Genomic DNA, 604 nt, shown 5'->3' on the forward strand with positions numbered 1-604 from the left:
GGAAGGTTTTTTAATTTTGACACTGAAATTTCTTAACTATAACACATGTTTTTGTTAAGATGGTGAACAAAAAAAATTACAAGAATATGAAATAAGAAAAAAAAAAGATGATGATGAAGAAGTGAAAGAGGAAAGAGAGTTTTGAATTGTGTAGGATTTATTAGAAAAATAGCACTGAAACTTTTTAACTATGACACAAGAAATTCTTTAATTTTGATACTGAAAATTTTTAATTGTAACATAAAATACTTTTTAATCAATTTTTCTTATCATTGAACTAATTGAGTTGCATTAAACTCATATATAAGAGGTCTAACCATTCCTGTGTCTTTGTTAACAAATTGTTGCATTTTTTGTTCTAAAATATATTTGAATGTATTTTGTTGGTTGAGTTAGTGAGTTTTTTTTTTTTTGAAAGAAGAGCTCAACACAGCAAGTGGAGCATAGAAATATCAAAGAGAAAAGCCACAATTCTAAAGGAGTATGATATAAGAAAGATTAATTGATGCCCTGTCATTTTCGACATTGCCATCAACAACAGAAGGAATCCACACCTATCCACTCCTTATAGTTCATGGAGGACTGGTAGATGATATCGTCAATT

This window comes from Arachis ipaensis, chromosome B9 (assembly GCF_059453495.1).
Source record: "Arachis ipaensis isolate K30076 ecotype BB chromosome B9, ASM5945349v1, whole genome shotgun sequence".
NCBI classification, from domain to species: Eukaryota; Viridiplantae; Streptophyta; class Magnoliopsida; order Fabales; family Fabaceae; genus Arachis; species Arachis ipaensis.